The following is a 25548-nucleotide window of genomic DNA, read 5'->3' on the forward strand; positions in this document are numbered from 1 at the left end:
CACCCTCCATGCCTGGCTGGGCCCACGGGACAGCCCCACCTCTCCTGGTACCTGGCACCACATCTTCCCGAGGCAACACATGGGGGGGGGGGCACGCAGGGTCACATGTCCCCCTCCCCAGATTTCTGCCAGGGTTTACACCAGGACGGGGCCAGCAGCAGCCTTTCTGCACTGTGCAGGAGGGAAGGGACGGGAGCTGCTTCCCGCTGCAGGGGAGGTGGGGGAAAGGAATGACTTGGCCTGTCTTTGCAGAGCTCATCTCTTCCCCCGGGGCTGGAAGCAGCTTGTCCCTTCCTGCCCACACAGTGTCGAAAGGCAGCTAACACCTCCAGGCTGGCCACCGACATAACCCAGCCCCTCCTGTCCCCTGGCTACAGCGCAGGCAGGAAGGGGTTAAGCCCTAGGATGCATTGTGCACCAGGGCCTAGGGAACCTGACTGCAGGGGTGGCTCAGCAGGGGACGGAGCAGCCCCGCTGTGATGTTGTTCATATAATCTGGGACCATATAGATCATTGTTGCAACCAAGGTCCTGTAGTGGCACCAAATCTTGTATAAAGGGGGTCAAATGGGGTGTCTAAGACAAGGTTATGGTTTACTGGTTATGATGATGCTGTCTATATGTGTGTATCAATTTTGTAGTTGAAGTTATGAATATTGGCTCTAGACTGTCTGTATTTCAAACTTATGCTATGCTGCTGGGTGACATCCGAGACAAACTGGTGTTAGCTCTGCCTAGCCTGCTTGATGGCCCATTAAGGACCATCAGCTATACAATGGACCCATTGAGAGAAGGCAAATATGCCTTGAGACAAAGCAAAGTATGCAGGGACTGGCCCATGTGACTCCAGACTCCATTTTGCTGTAATTTTCCACAGTAAGAACAAAGAGGTGTTCTTACACCTGGAAAAGACTATAAAAGGCTGATGCCTCATCTCCATCTGGTCTTCAGTCCTGCTTCATACCTCTGGAGGAACTTTGCTACAAACTGAAGCTCTGAACAAAGGACTGATGACCCATCCCAGTGGGGGATGTATTCCAGAGACTTGATTTGAACCTGCAGTTTATTCCATCGCGGCTGCAAGCCTGAACCAAGAACTTTGCCATTACTGTATGTAATTGATTCCATTTAACCAATTCTAACTCTCATCTCTATCTTTTTCCTTTTATGAATATACCTTTAGATTTTAGATTCTAAAGGATTGGCAACAGCGTGATTTGTGGGTAAGATCTGATTTGTATATTGACCTGGGTCTGGGGCTTGGTCCTTTGGGATCAGGAGAACCTTTTTCTTTTACTGGGGTATTGGTTTTCATAACCATTTGTCCCCATAACGAGTGGCACTGGTGGTAATACTGGGAAACAGGAGTGTCTAAGGAGATTGCTTGTGAGACTTGCGGTTAGCCAGTGGGGTGAGACCAAAGTCCTCCTAGTCTGGCTGGTTTGGTTGGCCTTAGAGGTGGAAAAACCCCAGCCTTGGGCTGTAACTGCCCTGTTTAGCAATTTGTCCTGAGTTGGCGCTCTCAGTTGCGTTCCACCAGAACCGCATTGTCACACCCGCTCTGGTGGGTGGGGGGATGAAGAGGGTGCTAAGCCCCTGCCCGGGGGGGCTGCTGTGGAACCTGCATGATTGGGGCACAAACAGGCTAGAAATCCCCCCCCCCCTTCGCTGCCACTCCAGAGCCTAGCTGAGAGGCTTCCCCAGGCCAACGCTGTGCGGGGCTTTGGCACATGCCGGGCTTGGCTCCTCCTGGCCAGCGCCCCAGCCCAGAGGGTCTTGGGCTTTCCCAGGGCACCGGCCCAGCCAGAGGCAGTGGGGGGAGGAAGGCGCCTGCCGGCCAGGCTGTTGGTGAGCTGCGTGCTCCAACCAGGGGCTGGTTCGCCGCACAGCGCTGGGAGGGGGATGCACGCCGATGGGGGGTGGGGTTATGGAAGAGTAGCAGGGTTGGGGGTTGTTAGCCAAATGGGCTCGTTTCCCCCTGGAGCTGCCCAATTACCCCAAGGAGGCACGGGAGTCTAGAAGACGGCTTCAAGTTCTTTATTGATCAGTCAGCTGAGCGGGTGTCCCCCTCGACTCATGCCAGAGGGAGGAACACACCTTACAAGCACAACTGGGCTTCTTTTATACAGAGAGACAAACAACTTAGCGTGTCTAAATTCTGCTAACCTATGCATTGTTTAAATTCAGTTCTAGTAGTAATCAGGATACATCTGTTTAGCTTCCCGTCCTTCACATTCCTTTCCCAGGGTCCGTCCAACCCCCTCCCCTTTGCCATATATCTTCTATACATCCTGTATACGTGCAGCTTTATGCATGGGAAACGACAGTGAGAACTGAGATAAGCATCTTTACTGGGATAACAAGCAGAAGCCGAGATAAACATGTTTTTCAGTTTTTGGGCCTAACAAGATTCCCCCCTAAAAAGCATTTTGAGAGCCTTATGGCCCCCAATTCTCAGCCTTCACCGGCTGGTATAGGGCCATCATTTGTTGGTGTATAATTTGATTAGCCATTCGTCGGACTAATGCAACTATACAGGGAGCTAAGCAAGCTAGGGTTAATAGGGTTGTAATAAAGAGTACAAAGAGAAGAAGGCCTTCTCGGAGCCATCCTAGTTGCGGTAACCAGGACGTGAACCAGTCCGTATTCCACCCACCCCATGTTTGGACCGGGACATGGGCTAACTTCCTCATTTCTTTTGTTAGCTGTTTTACCGCCTTTCCATTATCATTTATTTGTAAACAGCAATTAGATTCGTTTAATTTTGCACAAATTCCCCCTTCTTCTGCCAGCAAATAATCAAGAACTAGATGGTGCTGGTAGAGCACATTCCTTATCTGAGTGGACTGATCGGCCAAAAGATCAAGAGCTGCAGCCGTCTGATTAGTTATTATTTCTAAAATGGCTTGCAGCCTAATTATCCGATTCAAGTTGTAAACGGGCTCCCTTGCCCCTGAGATCCACTCATTAGGATTCCATGTAGCTGGACCATAATGTTTTATAATTCTCTCAGGGGGCCACTCCTGAGCCCCCCATGTTTGGGAGCTTCCGGCGGTCAGGGTGGAATCCACGAACCGCCTTTCTCTAATTAAACCTTAATTCCCAATTTATTTCCCTGCATCTGGGGTAATAGAAAGAACAAGGGTCTTATATATCCAACATAACATATCCCAGACCAATTTGGAGGCAATCTTCAGTAGGCATAGGACCCGCAGATCCAATAATGGCCCTTTAGAGCCCAGGTTCCATTAGCAAAGGGGCCATCCCAGGTTTCCTCATTCTCATCGTCCTCTAGATGGTCAAAATATAAAGGATTACCTGGCCCTAAAGGTCCCCCCACCATTCCATCAGCTGAACTGCAATAATCACATCTCCACGCCCCAGCTCCTGCTTTCCAGACACAATCGCAGCCCCATTTTGGCTGATTGGTGCTAGACCAGAATTGTTTAAAACCCCATACTCGAGTTCCATTCTGATTCTGCCATGCCCATTTGAAACCACCGTACCCCGTGGTCCTTGCTAGTGGTATTGTCTACCTGGCAACTCGTGAATAGGGCGTCAAAGAACCCATCCTGTCCTACCGCCCTGCAACCTTCGGCCGTAGGGTAGTATTGTTTGGAGCATTTCACCCAACTATTATTGGTGAGCCTCACATGGGTCTGGTTCCATTGCCCCTGATATTTAGAACAGTCATACAGATGACAATAAGGGTCCCAGCAATCAAACCCTGGGGATAGAGTCCAATCATACTTGCTTTCTCCCAAGTACACTCCCTCCCGCCTTGTCCAATTAAGGCAGAGAATACCCTTTCCAGAAGAATACAGTCGCCAGGGGCTACTATCCTCAGTCCAAACCCCCGTTCCATCGTGGACTATACTCAAATTGCTGAGCCACCATTTGGGCTGTACCGGCTGGGCTACCCAAGGCCATTCATTTAATTCCCCTGGGCCTCCGCATACCCAACAGTTACTGAGGTTAATGGATTTTGCTATTGTCTCCCCCCAGCTGTAAAAACCTATTTTCCCAACCATAATAGTGGTGGAAGCACATAAACAAAAATATTAACAATAATTTCATTATCTTTTTCTAAACAGTCCCTTTAGTCCGTCTAAGTACTGATACTCCCAGGTGGAGTCTTCACCTGTGCCACCCCGGGCATCCGGAGCCGGGGCGGGCAGAGGGCTGGTGTCCTCTTCCGCCAGTTCAGTCTCCGGGTTAGGGTTCAGAAACCGCTTTACCCGCGTATGGTGTGTCCATTTGTCACTCCCAAGAACTTTGACTGCAGCTTGGCTGATGAGCGAGACAGTGTGCGGGCCGTCCCACCGTGGTGTAAGGGGGTCACGCTTCCACTTCTTGACGAGGACCTGATCACCGATCTGGAACGGGTACATGGGCTGGTCCAAGGGAAGGGCCTGAAAAGGCACTGCGTCGATGCAGCTGTAACAAAACAGATTGCAACCCAGAGACCTGTTTCCATAAGGAGTCCTTCCCCATTTCCCAGTTTACATCCTCCCGGAACCCCGGGATAATGGTGAAAGCTTAAGACCCTTACGTGGGGCCCTTCGAATGCGGGTAAGGGCGAGCGGTAGCGCATCAAGCCACTTTAAACTAGACTCTGTGCATAGTTTAGTGAGGGTATCCTTGAGAGTCCTATTCATTCTTTCCACCTGTCCCGTGCTTTGCGGCCTCCAGGGGGTATGCAACTTCCATTGTATACCGAGTGCCTGGGACACCTGTTGCAAGACTTCAATACAGTCATGAGTGGGGCTGGTCTCATAGGAAACCCAAGGGTCAGGCAATAGGGTAGCTAGGTTGAGGGAGCTAACTGTCCTAGAGGTTAAGTTAGGGGCTAGCAAGGGCCCTACCTCATATCTGGTATGTCGACTGGGATTTAGATGCTTTTCCCCAGCACCTGTCCCCAGTATTTGAGGCACCCCATGGGGAACCACAACCTCAGTGTCCCCTCCCAGGGTAAACTTTTCAGCCTCCTGTACAAGGAGAGCGGTTGCTGCAACGGCCCATAAGCAGGCAGGCCACCCCTTGGCGACAGGGTCCAAGACCTTCGAATAGTATCCAATGGGTCGCCAGGTTGGTCCTGACCTTTGGCACAGGACTCCAGCTGCCACCCCTCCTCTTTCATGAACGTATAGGGTGAATGGCTTCCGGGAATCTGGGAGGGCTAGAGCGGGAGGCTGAACCAAGGCTTCTTTAAGCTCTCGAAATGCTTTTTCCATTTCCCTGGTCCATTTCCAGTGGAGCAGACCTTCTTTAGTTAAAGACTCATATAGTGGTCTGGCTTTTCCGCCATAGTCAGGGATCCAGAGTCGACAGAAGCCAGTCAGTCCCAGAAAAGCCCTTAATTCTCGGGGGTGCCGGGGTTAAGGGCTGTTAAGTATAACCTGGATTCTTTCTTTACCCAAACTGCGACTCCCTTGGCAGAGGTGGTATCCAAGGAAGGTGACCTGCTGCTTAACCAACTGAGCTTTTTCCTTTGATACTTTATATCCCTGTACCCCAAGGGGATTGAGGAGATCTACAGTTTGCTCCTTGCAGACTGTCTGTTTCAGTACTCAAGAGCAGATCATCGCAGTACTGAACTATGTTACATGCAGGATGGTTAGCCAGGAATGGGGCCAGGTCCCTTTTTAGCTGGCTGCCAAAAATCTCTGGTGCACAGGTGAGTCTCTGTGAGACAACAGTCCAAAGATATTGGGCCCTGTAATGGGTGTCCGGATCCTCCCACTCAAAGGCAAACAGTCTCTGCTATTAACTTGTTAATTTGTCTTAGGTCCTGGACCAACCAATACTGCCCATTAGGCTTAGGCACCCCCATTATTGGAGTATTGTATGGGGACGTGTCTTCCTTTAACCACCCGCACTGCAAAAACTTTTGAATCAGGGGTTTTAACCCGATCCGAGTGGTTAGCTTAAGGGGGTATTGTCGAATTCAGACTGGGCTGCTTCCCTCCTTAAGGGAAATATGCACTGGTGTAGCATTCCTGGCTCGGGCCACGCCTCCTTCCTCCGCCCAGACCTTGGGATTTACACCCCCCTCCCAGCAGCTGGCTTCCAGGGAGTGATCTCTAGCATTTATGAGAGCCATCTGGTAATTAGAGGCTTGTTGCTTAGGGATTCTGACTTCCATTGTCCCGTTATCGAATGAGATCTCCGCCTGTAATTTAGTGAGGATATCTCGTCCAAGCAGCGCTATGGGGCAGGAGGGACTGCAAACAAACTGATGGCAAATTTGACGGTCCCCTATTTTTACTAGGAGAGGCAAAGTTTTTTTCCAAAGCTGTAGTTTGTCCCTCTATCCCCTGGACTATGGCACGTCCCCGAGCTCTATCTCGGGGAGCCTTATTAAGGGGGAGCAAACTAAGAGTGGCCCCAGTATCAATAAGGGCTTCAATTGGGCGGCCCTCCACTTTAATTTTTACTGTGGGATCCAGGCTGGCAGCTTGTGCTGTCAGGAGGGGTCGCTGGGTTCCCCGACCCCCCTATGGGGAAGACTCCTCCCCTGAACGTCCTGTACTGTTGTAGAGGATGGGAAGGGACGGGGTTTTATCTTTACGTTCCTTTCCCATGGCCTGTCACCGGGGGCATTCATTCTTCCAGTGCCCCTCTTTCCTACAGATAGCGCACTGATTTCGTCCCAGGCAGGGGCCCCACCCCTACCCCGGTGGCCCTGGCCGTCCCTTAACTTTGTCCTCCCTTTCTTCATATCCTTTCCTTTGGGCCATGGCTAAAACGTGGGCCCCTTTCTTCCGAGAACGGGGGATTCTGTTGCTTCCAATTATATAGATCACTAGTGGTAAAGGGAATATATACCATAGTGAGATTACCCTCAGGGGCTACAGTTTCCTGCAGTGGATACAAATAATTCTGTTGCAGGGGCCCTTGGAGTACCGGGCCACCCTTGCTCCTGGTGTGGTTAGACACCGGGGAGCTCAGAGAGATTGGAGGGGGCTCCCGTTTGGAAAAGTCCTGGTCGCTTGGCTCACCCCTTTCAGTTGAGCCATTATCCTCAGAGGAGGGGGTGGGGATTTCAATTGAGGATACCGGAGCCAGGAGGCCGGGATACAAAGGGGGAGGGGGCATAGGATCAGGGGCAGAGGGAATCACAGCCCGCAGACAAGATTTCTTAACAGGGAAACAGGGTTTCCTAAACAGGGCCATGGGCCATTAAGGTTTTAATAGTTTGTGATCTACATTTTTGTAACCATGGGGGATGATTGGCCACAAGGTCCTGCCAAATATCTATATAGGGATATTGGTCCCAATGCCCATCCCAGATCACAATGCTATGTACTGCTTGTACAACCCCTGGTTTGAGCGTCCCGCCCTCGGGCCATTCCACCCCAAATGTCATCCATTCAAGAGTACAGAATTTTACAAGCTTGTCTTTACATAATACAATTCCATAATTAGCCTGGCGTCTAAACGCCTTCCAGTTATGCAGCATACATCCCAGGGGTATCCAGGAGAAGGTGCTTTGTCCGGACCCCATTATGCTTTACCCAGAGTTTTCCGAGACAGAGATATCAAGAGGGGGAAGAGGTATAGATCTAGTTCTAACTCAGATATCCGCTGGGTCACGAGGTTCGGCTGACCCCCCTTGCAATCAAGATATCCTGGTCATCGGGTTTCCCCTTGCAGGAGTCTTGGGGCGGCTGAAGTCAGCTTAAGCCTCAGACCTGTCAGCAGCACTCATTCATCTTTCACACAGATCCTTTAATCAGTTACAATCTCGGTTTCCAACACACCATTAAGAGGAGAAACAAGATTACCCTTCCTATAGACAAGAGTAATCCCTGAGGTTGCTCCAAGTCCCAATAATTGTTAAAAACGGCCCATGGACTTGTGGAGTTAGTTACGTTACTCATTGGCCGTTATTTGCTTACCCTTTAACCAAAAACAGAACAACAAGACATTTACAAAGCTACAATAATGTTAACATACCTTCCCGTATACAGGCTGCCTAGGGGATTTCCACTGTCCAACCCACACCTCGGGGGCGTTATTCCTCAAACCCAGGAGGTAAACGCACTTACCGCCCGAAGTGGCCGCGTCCGGCAGTCAGACTTCCCCTCCTTCTGAAGCCGTCTTGCTTCCGTGTCCTTCAGAGTTCTCTTTAGAGAGGACGCAGCCGCCCCGGCCGATTGTGACGATCCGAGGCCCGAGCAAAGCAACAGCTCGAGGTGGCCACTCCTCGGAATCGCCCTCGGCCGTCGGTCAGTGCCCTCTACAGGGAGAGAAGTCCCGGCGGAGTCGCCATTTGTTAGCCAAATGGGCTCGTTTCCCCCTGGAGCTGCCCAATTACCCCAAGGAGGCACGGGAGTCTAGAAGACGGCTTCAAGTTCTTTATTGATCAGTCAGCTGAGCGGGTGTCCCCCTCGACTCATGCCAGAGGGAGGAACACACCTTACAAGCACAACTGGGCTTCTTTTATACAGAGAGACAAACAACTTAGCGTGTCTAAATTCTGCTAACCTATGCATTGTTTAAATTCAGTTCTAGTAGTAATCAGGATACATCTGTTTAGCTTCCCGTCCTTCACATTCCTTTCCCAGGGTCCGTCCAACCCCCTCCCCTTTGCCATATATCTTCTATACATCCTGTATACGTGCAGCTTTATGCATGGGAAACGACAGTGAGAACTGAGATAAGCATCTTTACTGGGATAACAAGCAGAAGCCGAGATAAACATGTTTTTCAGTTTTTGGGCCTAACAGGGTGAAGGGGCAAAGCAGGAAGAGGACAGCGAGATGGGGAGCATGTAAAGGGCTGATGGGTGGGCAGCAGAGGCGACACATAACCAGCTGCTGCCTGGCACCTGCCTGCACCCACCAGCCACCACAGCTCACAGCACGCAGCCAGTGTCGGTCGGAAACGGGCCGGGGGAGCGAGGCCCTGCTGGCAGAGAGCCGGCACGCAGCGGGGGCTGCACTGATGGAACAGCAGGGGGAGCGGCCGGCCCTTCGCCTTGCCACCACCCGCCCCCATTGTCGGCCACTGGACCCCACCACTCACCGCTGCTGGGCGGGCGGCTGGCGAGCAGGGATCCGGCCAGCAGCGGGACCTGCCAGGACTGATGTGGGGGAGACAGAAAATATGGGACAATTTGCCCGTTTTTACGAAAAAGTCGGGACACCTGCAGGAGAGCCTAAATACGGGACTGTCCCTTTGAAAATAGGCCATCTGGTCACCCTATCACAAGCCAAGGGCCGGGAGCTTGGAGCTGCTGATTTCTAATCCTGCCTCTGTATGCCTGGGGGCCAGTCGGTTCACTCACCATGGAACTATTCCTGTGCTTAAAATTATGCGCATGCTGAAGGACTTGGGGCCTCAGCATGCGTCCTGCTCCCATAAAAGTTAATGAGAGTTTTGTCCCTGACTCCAGCGGCTGCAGGAACAGGCTTTGAAAAACGGCCGCGTCAGCTGCAAAAGCGCAATTATCTGCGAGCTGCCAATTTCTCTACAAACTACAGCCCATAAATCACAGAGGCCGGGGCTCCCCAGGAAAGGGAATCGCTATCAGCTGGCCGGGCTGCGTCTAAGGCTGACCCTTGATCTGTCTTAGACTGTGTCTCCGCAGAGCGGCCTGACCATGCAGTGCATTCTGCCAAGCGGGTCTCAGGTGTCATTGCATTTCCACCAGCCACTCAGTCCAGAGGCCATCGTCTGAGACCTGCACCCCAGGGAACATGCACCACCAGACAACTCCTCAAGCCAGGACGTTGCAATCAGCCAGCCCGGCTGACATACCACTGCCAGTAGAAGTGTGGCTGAATCTCATGACCCAGAGAAGAACTGGTCACATTTTTCACGACGACTGGCTTAGTAGATGAACTCTCAGTTTGGTTCCAAGTGGCTCATGGGGAGCTGCTGGGCCTCCATGAAAATGTTCACAGATCCCCAACCTCTCCTGGATTTCAGCAAGGCTGAAATTCGGTACGGCAAGTCAAGGGGCCGGGGAGGAGAAATGACACCATGTGACTCAAGAGACCAGTCATGCCCCATAGATTGTTGGGAGCTGAACCAAACAGGTCATGAATGATGCAGTGGCTGAAATCTGTTTGTGTAACCAATTAAATGAATCTTCATCTCTAGATTCAGAGAGTCCATTTGCTGCCCAGAAAAGAGCTAACTCAGTGGTGAATATTCATATTCAGCCAGCTCTAATCAACAGCATCAAATGCCACCTGGAAAAACCAGACACTTAGCAGCACAGCAATATGAAACTTCTGTGCTGAGACCTGAATCCAAGATGAAAGTCACCTGATCTCAGGTTCCATTAGAAACTTGGGGGGAACTGGGCTACGATTGAAACAAACCCTCCCACGATCAAAGCAAGCCTGGCGGAGCTGATCCAGGTGGAAACCATGATGGGATTCTATGCCTTTGCTTGATTTTGGCCCCACACCTGGTGAAAGGGGGCGGCTTTAGCCGTCTGGCTGCAAGATTTTCAGTTCACTCAAACCGAAAACAAAATGGGGGTGAGATCCTGTGACGTTATTGATATAATCTGGGACCATATAGATCATTGTTGCAACCAAGGTCCTGTAGTGGCATGCAAATCTTGTATAAAGGGGGTCAAATGGGGCGTCTAAGACAAGGTTATGGTTTACTGGTTATAATTATGCTGTCTATATGTGTGTATCACTTTTGTAGTTGAAGTTATGAATATTGGCTCTATACTGTCTGTATTTCAAACTTATGCTATGCTGCTGGGTGACATCCCAGACAAACTGGTGTTAGCTCTGCCTAGCCTGCTTGATGGCCCATTAAGGACCATCAGCTATACAATGGACCCATTGAGAGAAGGCAAATACGCCTTGTAACTCAGCAAAGTATGCAGGGACTGGCCCATGTGACTCCAGACTCCATTTTGCTGTAATTTTCCACAGTAAGAACAAAGAGGTATTCTTACACCTGGAAAAGACTATATAAGGCGGATGCCTCATCTCCATCTGGTCTTCAATCCTGCTTCATACCTCTGGAGGAACTTTGCTACAAGCTGAAGCTTTGAACAAAGGACTGAGGACCCATCCCAGCGGGGGATGTATTCCAGAGACTTGATTTGAACCTGCAGTTTATTCCATCGCTGCTGCAAGCCTGAACCAAGAACTTTGCCATTACTGTATGTAATTGATTCCATTTAACCAATTCTAACTCTCATCTCTATCTTTTTCCTTTTATGAATAAACCTTTAGATTTTAGATTCTAAAGGATTGGCAACAGCGTGATTTGTGGGTAAGATCTGATTTGTATATTGACCTGGGTCTGGGGCTTGGTCCTTTGGGATCAGGAGAACCTTTTTCTTTTACTGGGGTATTGGTTTTCATAACCATTTGTCCCCATAACGAGTGGTACTGGTGGTAATACTGGGAAACTGGAGTGTCTAAGGAGATTGCTTGTGAGACTTGCAGTTAGCCAGTGGGGTGAGACTGGAGTCCTCTTAGTCTGGCTGGTTTGGTTTGCCTTAGAGGTGGAAAAAACCCCAGCCTTGGGCTGTAACTGCCCTATTTGAGCAATTTGTCCTGAGTTGGCACTCTCAGTTGGGTTCCGCCAGAACCGCATTGTCACAGTGGCGTAGTCGTGCTTGGATCCACAGAACCAGGTCAATTAAGCTTTGGATCAGAACCCCACGTTATCCAAATTTGAATTTTGGGATTGAGAGTTTGGTTGGTTAAAGAGCAGTTGCAATGGGTGAGCAAAGAGCATATGAGGGCCTTGACAAAAAAGCCCTGAAAGATTTGTGTTCAGAAAAGGGGATAAGCTTTAGAAAGAAAGCTACAAATCAAGAACTGAGAGATCTGTTAATGGCCAGTTATCAGAAGGCAGAAGCAATTGAAAAGCAAAAGGCAGCAAGTAAACTGCAACTTGAGCATGAACAAAGACTGGCAGAAATTCGATTGCAGGAACTAGAAGCTAAGGCAAAAGTGCAAAGATTTCAGCTCCAAGTCAAAAAAGCAAGGGAAGAAAAGCAGAAATTGTATCCTCTTGAAAGTCCAGTTTATAACAATGTTGGTATGTTGTATAACTCTGAGCAGTTGTCTGGGTGTAACCAAATGTACCCCAATTCTGCTACCTTTTATGTAAATGCTTTTACTGTGTGTTCAGTAAAGAGTGGCTCCATAACTTGTGCCAATGCTCTGTATGGGAGTGGTAATGAAAGATTCACAGAGAATGTAAAAGTCAATGGTAAAAGCTGTGTAGGGCAAATGATGGCTTCTAACATCACTCTGGTTAAAGCAGATCTTGTCAAAGAGGAAAATTATTTACCAAATCAGAGTGTGAATGTTGTAGTCCTCTATGAGTTTACTGTCCGTGTGCCTTTAGCCAGAATCCACCTTGAATGGAATGGGGCTAAGCATGAAGTTATAGCTGGTGTAAGGAAGTTATTGCCTAAGGATCTTTTGATTGGGGAAAATGTTAAAGCTTTGTTCAGTCCAGGTGGTCAGTCACAGGACAGGAATGATCTTAAACCTGTGTCTATTGTGGGCAATGATTTGCCTGGGGAGGGTTGCTCCAAAGGTTTGTCTGAGAAGAGCTATTTGTCGGTAAATGAAGTTTCTGAATGTCGGTCTAGTGTCTCAGAAGTGAATCTGGACTTAAATCAAGAGCAGCAAAATCTTATTGGGCAGGAAAATGTTTCTCTGGAGCAGACTAAAGAGGATGGTCAGGTGGAAGCCCTAACTGAGGAAGGAAAGGGTGGATTTTTGATGGGTGATGCTTTGGTGGCTAGTACAGCTTGTAAAAGTGAATCTGAAAAGGGTAACTGTGGTTTGCTGGCAGTGGCTCAGTGTAGTAAAAAGAGCAGTTTATCTGCTGGGAGTGGCAAGGTGCCTGGTAAGGAAGCTGCCCCACTCTCCCAGTCTTTGTCTGTAATCAGCCCTGTGGGCTGGGACAAAGGAGAGGAAGGCAGGAAAAGTTTGGAGGAGCCTGGGCAGCCTTGTGAGCTGATGGCTTTGTCTAGTCAGCAGTTTGGGAAGGCAGGGATAGTGGAAGATGAATGTCCCTATACCTTACCTGTTTCCTGTGTGGAGAATAGTGACAGTGAAGGAAATGTGCCTGTGTCTGTCAGGGGTATTGACTTGCCTATGGAGGAAGCTACCTCAGTCTCCAAGCAGTTGTCTGTGAACAGCCCTGTGTGCTGGGACAAGGGAAATGAAATCCCGAGCTATGTGTCTGGTAAAAAAGGTGTCTCCAGCTCTTCTTTGTCTGTGGAGCAGACAGAAGGTGCCTTTCGGCCTGTGATGGTTGAGGTTAGTGCAGTTGTCTCAAAGTTGGTTCTGAATTCAACTAAAGCCCAGGAAGGGAATGGTCCTAAGTTTGTGTCTGCTGGGGAGAATGGCACTGTAACTAAGTTGCATCCAGTTAGTGTCTTAGCAAAATCCCAGAGACCAGACAATTCTGGTGCTTGTATTTTGCCTATGGCTAGTGTGTGGTTGGTAAAGGGTGTAGCAACACTGTCTAATCAGGGTAATATCCTAGCCGGGGCACACGGAGAGCATGCAGGTGATTTGGTTGTGTTACCTACTGATGGTGTGGAAACTTGTAGCAAGAAGGAAAGGATTTCTAAACTTGTGTGTGGCAAAGGAAAGGGAAATGTTTCTAACCTTTCATCTAGAAAGTCTATGGGTTTGCCTGAAAGGGGATTGTGTAGAAATCTGCCTAATGGGCCAAAGGAGATCCTGGATGTAAGTAAGACCCAGAAAAAGTCTGTTGTTGCTCAGGAAAGTGTTCCTTTAGAGCAAGCCCTAGGTGAAGAGGGTAAGGGCAGAATTTCTGTGAGGGGTGATTTGCTGCTTAAAAAAGCTCCTGGGGAAAGGAATCCTCATGGTAATTTGTGCAAGCAGTTCCCTGCAAATGAAGGGTGTGAGAGTAATTTAATCAAGGAAGTTTCAGTTCCTAACAGCCAGAAATTTTCTGTTGTGAATGGATCCACTGACTTTCCTTTCGAAAGATCCAGTGTGGGTAGCTTTGAGAAGGTCTCAGATGGAGTAAGAGCTGTTAAGAAAGTTGAGCAGCCCTATAACCGAGTGGCTGTGTGTGGCCAGCTTGTTGGGAAGACAATGGTGTTGGAACAGGAATGTCTCCATTCTAATTCTTTAAGTGAGCAGTCTGTGCTTCAGGGTCTGAGGACAGATTTGGTTACTGGTGTTTCAAAGCAGAACAGTTTTATGGCTAAATGCTTGAGGATGCAGGGGAGAGCAAGCAAACTCTCACCCTCAGACTCTTTGGATTTGTGTGGTATCTCTTTAAGACAGAGTCCAGCCTTGGAAATGATAACAGTTAAGGATATGAAAACTGGTGGACTGGCTTCTGTCTGTGGTAATGCAAATTACTTGTCTGGCTGGGAGGGGAAGGACTTGCTAATAGCTGTTAGCACAGAGGGCCCACCCCATCAGCCAGTAAATTCTGTTAAGCAAGAAAAATCAGGGTGTGATCCCGCAGGACAAGGAGGAAAGAAAAAACTGAATTTTGCAAAGGAAAGCCACAGGTTAACCCTAAAATGCCCAAACTCCAATGGTATTGAGCCAAAGGTGTGGCATGACAACCATGATTGTAGATGGACACTTGCAATGGATTTGCTGTTAATGCTAATGGTAATTTTGTAACTGATGTGTTGCTATTACCAAGAACTGTAAGAATGTACAATGTTCCTAATCTGTTGGAAAATCCCTTGAACATGTTAAAAGGAATACATGAGAACACACGTTATGTTAAAAGGCCTTGCTATACTAATGTTTCACAGTTGATGCCTGTAAACAGTATTGGAACTTTTCACAGGAGAAAAGACATTCCAGACCTAATGTACTGTATGAGAAGGGAAACTAAGGCACACTACCATATTGCCTTCATGGCTAAATGCCAAGATTCCTGTACTATGAACATCATTAATATCTGCATTTATTTGATGTTAATTGGGTTCCAAACATTTGCCCGAGCTTGTATGGATAAAGTAGCTGTTTTCTTTAGCTCTTGGCAAGGTCACATGAGACATACAGGAACCATGCTGCAAGAGCAGATCCAATCCACTATTGTTCTAACCAAGTTTTACCTTGTTTGTAAAGAGGTTCAATCATGTTGTTGAACACAATTTTGATAAACCATTTCGGTTGTTCTTTAGCCAGCTAAGCCATAGTGCCTAACCCCGATACTAGCCATAGTGAGATAAACCCAAGGATGGGGAGCTCTTGGGATGCAGTCAGTGATGTTTGTGTCATCCCTTCCTGCATCAATTTTGCGTTGGGGGTGTGACGTTATTGATATAATCTGGGACCATATAGATCATTGTTGCAACCAAGGTCCTGTAGTGGCATGCAAATCTTGTATAAAGGGGGTCAAATGGGGTGTCTAAGACAAGGTTATGGTTTACTGGTTATAATTATGCTGTCTATATGTGTGTATTACTTTTGTAGTTGAAGTTATGAATATTGGCTCTATACTGTCTGTATTTCAAACTTATGCTATGCTGCTGGGTGACATCCCAGACAAACTGGTGTTAGCTCTGCCTAGCCTGCTTGATGGCCCATTAAGGACCATCAGCTATACAATGGACCCATTGAGAGAAGGCAAATACGCCTTGTAACTCAGCAAAGTATGCAGGGACTGGCCCATGTGACTCCAGACTCCATTTTGCTGTAATTTTCCACAGTAAGAACAAAGAGGTATTCTTACACCTGGAAAAGACTATATAAGGCGGATGCCTCATCTCCATCTGGTCTTCAATCCTGCTTCATACCTCTGGAGGAACTTTGCTACAAGCTGAAGCTTTGAACAAAGGACTGAGGACCCATCCCAGCGGGGGATGTATTCCAGAGACTTGATTTGAACCTGCAGTTTATTCCATCGCTGCTGCAAGCCTGAACCAAGAACTTTGCCATTACTGTATGTCATTGATTCCATTTAACCAATTCTAACTCTCATCTCTATCTTTTTCCTTTTATGAATAAACCTTTAGATTTTAGATTCTAAAGGATTGGCAGCAGCGTGATTTGTGGGTAAGATCTGATTTGTATATTGACCTGGGTCTGGGGCTTGGTCCTTTGGGATCAGGAGAACCTTTTTCTTTTACTGGGGTATTGGTTTTCATAACCATTTGTCCCCATAACGAGTGGTACTGGTGGGAATACTGGGAAACTGGAGTGTCTAAGGAGATTGCTTGTGAGACTTGCAGTTAGCCAGTGGGGTGAGACTGGAGTCCTCTTAGTCTGGCTGGTTTGGTTTGCCTTAGAGGTGGAAAAAACCCCAGCCTTGGGCTGTAACTGCCCTATTTGAGCAATTTGTCCTGAGTTGGCACTCTCAGTTGGGTTCCGCCAGAACCGCATTGTCACAGATCCCATATGAGAGGAAACCAGAAGAAGAGGCTTACGCAACTCTGCTTTTATGTGAGGTTGTCAAAGCACTTTGAAGATATAAATGATTTAATCCTGCAGGGAAGTAGGGAAGTTTCACTAGCCCCATTTTACAGATGAAGAACACTGAGGCACAGAGAGGTCAAGGCCAATATTTTGAAAAGCATCTTCCACATTTTGACAGGGTTGAAACATGATAATAGAATATAAAATATTAAATATAATATATACAAAAATATAAAAGTCAAAACGATATTAAACAAAATGGGTTTTTTTACCATATTGAAACAAAGCATTTTGATTAGAGCTGAGTGAAATGTGGGATTTCTTGCTCATGGAAAATGTTCTCTTTTAAGGGACCTCTCCACTGCACTCCACTGGCGGTAGTGTGACGTGTACGTGTTACATGCCGGAGAGACAAGCAAGCTGTGCCCACACTGCGATGTGGAGCTACATGGATCAGTGAAAGTCTCTGGCAGTGGGGAGCTACTGCAGCCTTTCTCTGCTGCCTCCCCACTGCCAGAAGGGGAACGGCTCTGGCAGCTCCCTGAAGTGGGGACAGGCTCCAGCCTCCTGGATCAGTTGGCTCCCTGGGGAGCCAGTTAGCTTGCCAGTCTGGAAGCCTTGGGAGTCTCAGCTCTAGGTTAGTCCATGTGGTGGGGCTGTCCTGAAGCCACACACCCTGGAAGACTGTTTCAGGATTTCCAGGCTCCCAGCTCTGTGGCAGGGAGGTTGGAAGCCCTCCGAGCCCCATCTCAGTTCGGGGCTCCCAGGCTGTCTCCTGCAGAGCCAAGCCCTGTTCAGAGCCATGGCTCTCATGGTTCCAGGCTCCCATTTCCACGGTAGGGAGCTTGGCAGCTCTGGCCATCAATAATGCTGTACTAGTGCAAAGCCAGTTTCTCTGCTCTGCTGCTGTGGGCTGGATTTTAAAAGCAGACTGAAATGTGGGTTTAAACCACGAGGAAGGTAAAGGGCAGCTCATTGAGTCTTTTCAAGAACCTTTGACAGAAAAACACAAACGAGAAGCTGGCTGAAAAGGAGATGCCAGCAGCTGCCAAGGTCTGGTTCTTCCATGATGGAATGATTAAAACATGCCGGAGCGATTCCAGAGACGGAGTCACAATGCAACCTGTCCTGGGGGATTATCACAGCAAGCGCTGGTTAGCATCCCTCTACCTGCCAAGCAGGGGCTGGATTCCAGCCCCAAACCCTGAGGCCATTTCACAATATCTGATAGTGGCATGAAATAACGTCATTCCGGACCAAACTATGGCTGGCCTGACGTGGGAGGGAGACCGTGAAGGAAGCCATTTCAGCTCCCCATGCTCCTGTTTTTGATATGTGTGTATGTAACTACTGGTGCGGGTGTAGGACACATCCCCCCGCCCCCCATCTGCAGAGGATATGGGCAGGGGCAGTCAATAGGTGGACTGTGGGCCAAATTGGGACCACCAGACGTTTTTGAACCTCAAAATATTTTTATTTACTCATTATTGTCATTATTGTAATAATTTTTAAAATAATTTTCTCTGGGGTCTGGACCGTGACTATACCTTGAGCAAGAAATTTGGACCGTGACAAAAAATAATTGACTCCCCCTGGGCTATGGGTCTGTTACAACTCTCAGCTTGAGAGCCTGGCTGGGTCCACAAGCTTCAGCCATTCATGATCTCAAGCGTGGAGGTCCCTGGGTCGAGCTCTGTGGTTGGCCGGGATGGGAACTGTCACAGGTGGGTGTCTGGGTTTCGTAAAGGTGCTGAGCACCTGTAGCTCCCATGGAATGCAGCTGGGACTGTGGGTGCTCCGCCCCTCAGTAAGTCGGGGATTAACCCTGGGCTGGAAGTCTCTCAAATAGCATTACCTGCCTTTATTAGGAAAAAGTCAGTGGGAAGTGGCAGTTCTGACATCCTGTGCTATTTATTCCTGGGTAAATTCCTGCCCTGCCCAAGGGCTGTGGAAGGGAACCAAGGGGTCTGGACTGAGTGGGGTTCTTGGGTGGAGTTTGGGGACAGCTTAGCAAACAGGGTGCCCCCACCACACTGCTCACATCAGAGTACTGCAAGAGTCATAGAACATAAGAACGGCCCTACTGGGTCAGACCAAAGGTCCATCTAGCCCAGTATCCTGTCCGCCGACAGTGGCCAGTGCCAGGTGCCCCACGGGGCAGGGTGGAGGTGTGAACAGGGATGAGGGGATGGGGACCGCGGCAGTGGGATGGTCAGTGCAGCAGTGGTGTCTGGTAATGTGGCCGGGGGACCCCGGCAGTGCGAGCTGGTGATGCAGTAGTAGGGTCCATCAGTGCGGTGGGGGGAATGCTCCCCCAACAAATGTGTCAAGTTCTCCCTGGAAATCTCCAAAATGGGTCCCAACCTCGTCCCATCCAAATAAGTTCCCAGTGGCCACTAAGTGGGAATTTCCTTCCATTTCTGGCCCATTCCTAGGCCAAGCTGTGACCCACCCTGGCTCTGACGTTGCTCTGGATTTGCTTGTCACAGTGTGTTTGTGGGTGCAGATGACTGTCCTTGTCCCCTTTCACAGAATCGGAGAATATCAGGGTTGGAAGGGACCTCAGGAGGTCATTGAGTCCAACCCCCTGCTCAAAGCAGGACCAATTCCCAACTAAATCATCCCAGCCAGGGCTTTGTCAAGCCGGGCCTTAAAAACCTCTAAGGAAGGAGATTCCACCGCCTCCCTAGATAACGCATTCCAGTGCTTCACCCTCCTAGTGAAATAGTGTTTCCTAATATCCAACCTAGACCTTCCCCACTGCAACTTGAGACCATTGCTCCTTGTTCGGTCATCTGCCACCACTGAGAACAGCCGAGCTCCATCCTCTTTGGAACCCCCTTTCAGCTAGTTGAAAGCAGCTATCAAATCCCCCCTCACTCTTCTCTTCTGCAGACTAAACAATCCCAGTTCCCTCAGCCTCTCCTTGTAGGTCATGTGCTCCAGCCCCCTAATCATTTTCATTGCCCTGTGCTGGACTCTCTCCAATTTGTCCACATCCTTTCTGTAGTGGGGGTCCCAAAACTGGACGCAATACTCCAGATATGGCCTCACCAGTGCTGAATAATCACTTCCCTCGATCTGCTGGCAATATTCCCTACTAATACAGCCCAATATGCCATTAGTCTTCTTGGCAACAAGGACACACTGTTGACTCATATCCAGCTTCTCGTCCACTGTAATCCCCAGGTCCTTTTCTGCAGAACTGCTGCTTAGCCAGTCGGTCCCCAGCCTGTAGCAGTGCATGGGATTCTTCCGTCCTAAGTGCAGGACTCTGCACTTGTCCTTGTTGAACCTCATGTGATTTCTTTTGGCGCAATCCTCCAATTTAGCTAGATCACTCTGGATCCTATCCCTACCATCCAGCAAATCTACCTCTCCCCCCAGCTCAGTGTCATCTGCGAACTTGCTGAGGGTGCAATCCATCCGATCATCCAGATCATGAATGAAGCTGTTGAATGACCCCTGGGGCACTCCGCTTGATACTGGCTGCCAACTAGATATCGAGCCGTTGATCACTACCCGTTGAGCCTGACGATCTAGCCAGCTTTCTATCCACCTTATAGTCTGTTCATCTAATCCATACTTTTTTAGCTTGCTGGCAAGAATACTGTTGGAGACCGTATCAAAAGCTTTCCTGAAATCAAAATATATCACATCCACTGCTTTCCCCTCATCCACAGACCCAGTTATCTCATCACAGAAGGCAATCAGGTTGGTCAGGCATGAGTTGGCCTTGGTGAAACCATGTTGACTGTTCCTGATCACCTTCATCTCCTCCAAGTGCTTCAAAATGGTTTCCTTGAGGACCTGCTCCATGATTTTTTTTGGGACTGACGTGAGGCTGACTGGTCTGTAGTTCCCCGAGTTCTCCTTCTTCCCTTTTCTAAAGATGGGCACTATATTTGCCTTTTTCCAATTGTCCGGGATCTCCCCCGATCGCCACGAGTTTTCAGAGATAATGACCAGTGGCTCTGCAATCACATCAGCCAACTCCCTCAGCACCCTCAGATGCATTAGATCCGGCCCCATGGACTTGTGCATGTCCAGCTTTTCTAAATAGTCCTTAACCTGTTCTTTCACCACTGAGGGCTGCTCACCTCCTCCCCATACTGTGCTGCCCAGTGTGGCCATCTGGGAGCTGACCTTGTCTGTGAAGACAGAGGCAAAAAAAGCATTGAGTACATTAGCTTTTTCCACATCCTCTGTCATTGGGTTGCCTCCCCCATTCAGTAAGGGTCCCACACTTTCCCTGACCTTCTTGTTGCTAACATACCTGTAGAAACCCTTCTTGTCACTCTTCACATCTCTTGCTAGCTGCAACTCCAATCGTGCCTTGGTCTTCCTGATTACACCCCTGCATGCTCGAGCAATATTTTTATACTCCTCCCTAATCATCTGTCCAAGTTTCCACTTCTTGTAAGCTTCCTTTTTGTGTTTACGCTCACTGAAGATTTCTCTGTTAAGCCAAGCTGGTCGCCTGCAATATTTGCTATTCTTTCTGCACATTGAGACGGTTTGTTCCTGCAACCTCAATAATGCTTCTTTAAAATGCAGCCAGCCCTCCTGGACTCCTTTCTCCCTCATATTAGCCTCCCAGGGGATCCTGCCCATCAGTTCCCCGAGGGAGTCAAAGTCTGCTTTTCTGAAGCCCAAGGTCTGTATTCTGCTGCTGCCCAGGTTGCCACCCACTTCTACTTCCCCAAGCAATTCTTCCCTGTTTGTGAGCAGCATGTCAACCTAGTTGGTTCATCCAGCACTTGCACCAGGAAGTTGTCCCAAACACTCTCCAAAAACTTCCTGGATTCACTGCTGTATTGCTCTCCCCGCAGATGTCAGGGTGATTGAAATCCCCCATTAGAACCAGGGCCTGTGATCTGGAAACTTCTGTTAAGTGTCCAAAGAAAGCCTCGTCTACCTCATCCTCCTGGTCTGGTGGTCTATAGCAGACTCCCACCACATCACCCTTGTTGTTCTTGCCTCTAAACTTAACCCAAAGACTCTCAACAGGCTTTTCTCCAGTTTCATACTGGAGCTCTGAGCAATCATACTGCTTTCTTACATACAGTGCAACTCCTCCACCTTTTCTCCCTGGCCTGTCCTTCCTGAACAGTTTATACCCATCCATGACAGTGTTCCAGTCATGTGAGTTACCCCACCAAGTCTCTGTTCCAATCACATCATAGTTCCTTGACTGTGCCAGGACTTCCAGTTCTCCCTGCTTGTTTCCCAGGCTTCTTGTGTTCATGTACATGCACCTAAGATAACTAGCCGATTGCCCTACTTTCTCAGTATGAATCAGGAGGCCTCCCCTGTTGCACCTTCCCCCTTGTGTTTCCTCCCAGTATCCCACTTCCCTATTTACCGCCGGGCTTAGGTCACCATCCCCCGGCAAACCTAGTTTAAAGCTCTCCTCACTAGGTTAGCCAGCCTGCCTGCAAAGATGTTCTTCCCTCTCTTCGTTAGGTGGATCCCTTCCTAGCAATCCTTCTTCCCGGAACAACATCCCATGGTCGAAGAATCCAAAACCCTCTCTCCGACACCAGCTGCATAACCACATATTTACCTCCACAGTTCGACGGTCCCTACCTGGGCCTTTTCCTTGCACAGGGAGGATGGACGAGAACACCACTTGTGCCTCAAACTCCTCTATCCTTCTTCCCAGAGTCATGTAGTCTGCAGTGACCCGCTCAAGGTCATTCTTGGCAGTATCATTGGTGCCCCTGTGGAGAAGTAGGAAGGGGTAGCGATCTGGGGGCTTGATCTGGTCTCGGCAGACAGTCCAGCACATCCTGGATTCTAGCTCCAGGCAAGCAGCACACTTCTCGAGTTTCCCAGTCTGGACGGCAGATGGATGACTCTGACCCCTTAGGAGGGAGTCCATGACCACCACCACCCATCTCCTCCTCTTGGGGGTGGTGGTCATGGACAATGCATCCCATGGGGTCTCCTCCTGATCCCTTCCCTCAGAGGGCTCTTCCAAATCCTTCTCTGCAGTAGTACCTGTGCAGAGAGCCTGTAAACGGTTTCTGACCTCCATCTGCATGGGGGGGTACATGGGTTCTCCTCTTTCTTCTTCTGGAGATCACATGCTGCCAATTTTCTTCCCCGTTCTGCACTGCACCCTCTGATTCTTCAGCTCGCTGTGCCGGCAGCACTAGTAATGTGTCTTCGCATCTGATCCACAAAAATTATCTGCGGATATTGGTGGATTTGCAGGGCTCTACACTGGGGGCCGGGGTGAGGCTCTGAGGCATCCCCCCCACCAGAGCCCGGTCGGGGAGAGCCGGGCTGGCAGCTGTGGGGCACCCGCGCAGTCACGGACCCTCCACCTGTCCTCAGCTGGGCAGGTGGAGGGTCTGCTGCGGCTTCTCATGGCTCCCCAGCTGGGCTCCACGCTGGTGGGAGTAGGGGGAGACCTGCTTCCCCCCCCGCCGCCCAGGGCAGGTGGAGGGTCTGGCACGGCTCCCCACAGCTGCCCGCTCGGCTCTTACCATGACCAGGCTACGGCTCCAATCCCCCCACCCCCCGCTGGAGCCAGGTCTGGGAGAGACTCACTGGCAGCTGTGTGGCCATCAGTGCCCCGCCCAGTGTCCCTGCCCCCCTGGCTCCTTCGCCCAGGGCAGGTGGAGGATCCCTGCCGAGGTTCCTCGCAGTTGCCTGCCTGGCTCTTACCATCAGAGCCCAGCGTGGATATAAAATTTGTATCCGCATCCATGCTGCTATCTGCAGAAATGGTTCACAGATATAAAGCGGATACCCGCAGATTTGCAGGGCTCTACCCATGCACCCACTTGCACCAGGGGGCTGGTTTTGAAATCATTGCTCAGCTGAAGTCAATGGGCTGCACTGGTTTACCGCAGCTGAGGGTCTGCCCCTCTATCACCAAACTGGCTGAATATACCCACCTCTCCCTGCTGTTCCCAGGTGAGATTATATCTGCCTCTGTCCTCTGGGGTAGAGCCCGGCAGCGGGACTGGGGAGTGGGATTGTGGGGTGGGGAGTGGGATTAAAAAATAGTCCTCCCACGCCACAAACAACATGAACGCCCCGGCCAGCTGCCGCCACTCTCTGGCTGCCCAGCTCTGAAGGCACCGTCGCCGCCAGCAGCAGCGCAGGAGTAAGGGTGGCCAGGGAGGCTCTCTCTGCCTGTGCCTGGGGATGGTGAGGTGTAGGGGCTTCCCGTCCCCTCTGCATGACGATGCGGGGGCTCTCCAGCCATTTGCGTGGAGGGTTAGAGGGTTCTAATCCCTTTGTGTGGGGAAGGGGAGATGCAGGGGCTGCTCCTCCCCTTGTAGCAGGGTGTGAGGATGCCGATCTCTCTGCATGGGTGAGTTGGGAGGGTCGGGCGGGGAGGTCGCCATGTCATTGCACGGGTGGGTGCTGGTGGGGAGACATCTGCTGACAGCAGCACATCCAGCCATTGCTGGGACAATTTTAGAGGGTTTGGGATTCCACGGGTCCCATAGGGCCCACTGGCATAATCGCAGGAGCGGGATAAAAAAATCAAGAAACAGGTGGGATTGGGAGTGGGTATTGTGGGGCGGGATGGGAGCAAGCTGTCCTTTGCAGCCTCAACGCCGCCCTCCACCATGGCTCAGGTGCCACACCTGCAGCATCCGTACAGGGCTCCATTGGGTCCCAGAGCCAGAATGCAGCTCTTTCATGTCCTCAAAGGATAGGTAATGCTAGGGACCGTCCAGAGAGCAGGCGGAGGACTGCCTGGCTGCACAAGCAGCTGTCCATACAATGATGACCAATAAAAATGGTATCCAGGATCTATGGCAGGACCTTCGAGATAACCACGGATTCGTCTGGGTTAAGAAGCCCACCCAGAGCATTACATAAAGTCGCAGACAAGGCCGTCCTTAGGATTTACGGGGCCCTACGCAGTATTATTAAACTGGTGCCCCTGTGCCCGATGGCAGCCTGGGTTCGCAGCATGGGGGGGGAGGGACGAGGCAGCAAAGGATACGGAGCCACCCGGCTCACCTCACAGTGGCGGAGAGTCACAGTTCCCCGCAGAGACCCCTGGACCTTCTCTCTCACGCAGAATACGCGGCACCGGTGCATTCGGCTCTGTGAATACGGCCCCTGCCTAAGAACACTGCAGTGCGCGCTGGGTGTGCGGGAGCCGACCTGCTCTCACTTGCTGTCACGAGCAGTGGGTGAAGCTGCCGCTTAGGGAGGCCAGCTCACCAGCCCACCTCTTCTGCCTGTGGCCCCGCCCATACTCCACTTCTGCTCCGCCCCCATCCCCACCCCCACTCTGCCCAGGCCCCGCCCTCTCCCCACTGTCTCCCTCCTCTCGTCCCTCCCCCTCCCTGCTCACCTCCTTCCGGCCAAATCCCTGAACCCAAATGAAGCAAATGACATTAGAAAGTAATTGCAGAAGAGTGGGTTTTTTTTCAAAAGAAAACGGAGCATGTTTTCCACTGTGTAGCGGGGTGGTTACCTACTCCTGCCCTGAGGGGTTTCAAACAGCCCTGGAGGAGGGCTGTGGAAGGGCAGGACGCCTGGGCTGATTGGGAGGAAGCAGCCACAGCTGGGCCACGCCCCAATCAGGGCTCAGCTGGCCCTATAAAGGCTGGGAGCCAGGCGCAAGGATAGAGTCTCTCTCTAGCCTGGCTTCAGGGAGCTAGAGACGAGGCACCTGAGTGGAGCAGGGCTGGGGAAAGGCAGAGGAGTTGGGGAACTCCAGTCTGGAAAGTCCCAGGCTGTGCCCTAGCACTGGGCTAAAAGGTACTGGGGGTTGCAGGGGGCAGCCCAGGGGTAGGCCAAGGCAGCAGGTCCAACCCCAACCTTGCTAGTGATGAGTGGCGGATACTGCAGTCTGCCCCAGGGCATGGGGGCTAGTTGGTGACTGGCAGTGGCCTAGTGCTGAGGCAAGGTGGGGATAGTGGGTGAGGGGTTCCCCTGGGAGGGGGAGACCCAGAGCTGTGAGGGGTTATTGCCAGGGGCAGCACCCCAGACAACAAGGCACCGGGTCCGGGAGGGACATGGGGGCCAGAGGACAGGTGGATCATTGGCCTGCAGAGGGTGCTCCTGGGTGGAACAAGCTAATTCCCAGAAGTCACCAGCAGGAGGCGACGCAGCAGTGAGTCCAACCTTGTTACACACTGCCTGCCAGAAGGTGAAGACTGCACAAGCAGAAGGTACCTAATTACAAGAACAAAATT

The 25548-nt window shown here is 50.3% G+C and overlaps 1 long non-coding RNA gene across 1 annotated transcript; it reads right to left on the bottom strand.

Moving 5' to 3' along the window:
- Positions 1–2020: 2020 nt before the first annotated feature.
- Positions 2021–8724, bottom strand: LOC128838637 (uncharacterized). Its single transcript, XR_008445223.1, has 2 exons — positions 7959–8724; positions 2021–4436 (listed from the first exon to the last, which is right to left on the bottom strand). It is a non-coding gene; the product is annotated as an uncharacterized LOC128838637 (long non-coding RNA).
- Positions 8725–25548: the final 16824 nt, after the last annotated feature.

The sequence above is a fragment of the Malaclemys terrapin genome, chromosome 5, assembly GCF_027887155.1.
Source record: "Malaclemys terrapin pileata isolate rMalTer1 chromosome 5, rMalTer1.hap1, whole genome shotgun sequence".
Taxonomy (NCBI): domain Eukaryota; kingdom Metazoa; phylum Chordata; order Testudines; family Emydidae; genus Malaclemys; species Malaclemys terrapin.